This window comes from Penaeus monodon, chromosome 34 (genome assembly GCF_015228065.2).
Source record: "Penaeus monodon isolate SGIC_2016 chromosome 34, NSTDA_Pmon_1, whole genome shotgun sequence".
Taxonomy (NCBI): Eukaryota; Metazoa; Arthropoda; class Malacostraca; order Decapoda; family Penaeidae; genus Penaeus; species Penaeus monodon.
In genome coordinates this window covers 3,603,942-3,604,661 of record NC_051419.1, presented here as the reverse complement: position 1 = coordinate 3,604,661, position 720 = coordinate 3,603,942, and the positions used below count along the sequence as shown (strand labels likewise).

General features: G+C 30.6%; 1 protein-coding gene across 1 annotated transcript in view; it reads left to right on the top strand.

Moving 5' to 3' along the window:
• The window catches only part of LOC119594528 (nuclear receptor coactivator 6-like), a gene marked incomplete in the record, with an annotated part of 15,251 nt that overhangs the window by 11,188 nt on the left and 3,343 nt on the right, over positions 1-720 (top strand).

Genomic DNA, 720 nt, shown 5'->3' with positions numbered 1-720 from the left:
GGAAATTGTATTTAATTTCTCTGTGGGGTGGATTATTACACGTATGGATTGTTTATGAAATGATTGTTACAGTGAATTGGAGAAACGGGAAATATGTTTATAAATATATATATTTGTAAATTTGTAAATTTTTTTTAGATCTTGTATGTAGATTGAAGATGCTTCATTAGTTATTAGTTGCCTTTTTGGAATCTGGGGTTTAAGCATATTTACTGAGCATTTTAGAGCTAGAAGGAAGAAATACAATTGAGGCATTTGAAGGTTTGGTGACAAGTATTAGCATTTTTGGAGTGTTTTCATGTGTTTTGAAATATACTGATACATGTCTGCTGTTGCTGGAATCCACCATAAATAAGGAAAAATAATATTACCACAGTAGACGTTTTATTTCATTACAAAGTTTTCTTAGCTAAATAACTATTAAAGTATATATTGCAATAACTGATTTATATGACAGTACAACAGCACAGTTATCCAGACATTACCGTTATAACAAACTATAACAGTCCTTTCCCATCAACAAAACTGTTTAATCCCAATGCTAATATTAGCTTTAAACAGAAGATACCATATCCTTCATAGCCATCCTGTTTCATATTACAAATACTTATTAGAAAATCTTTGTAGGAAAGGTATGAATGAGAACAAATAATGAAATGACATGAGACAATTCAACACAGCATGACATGACACAATTCAACACAGCATGACATGTCATGC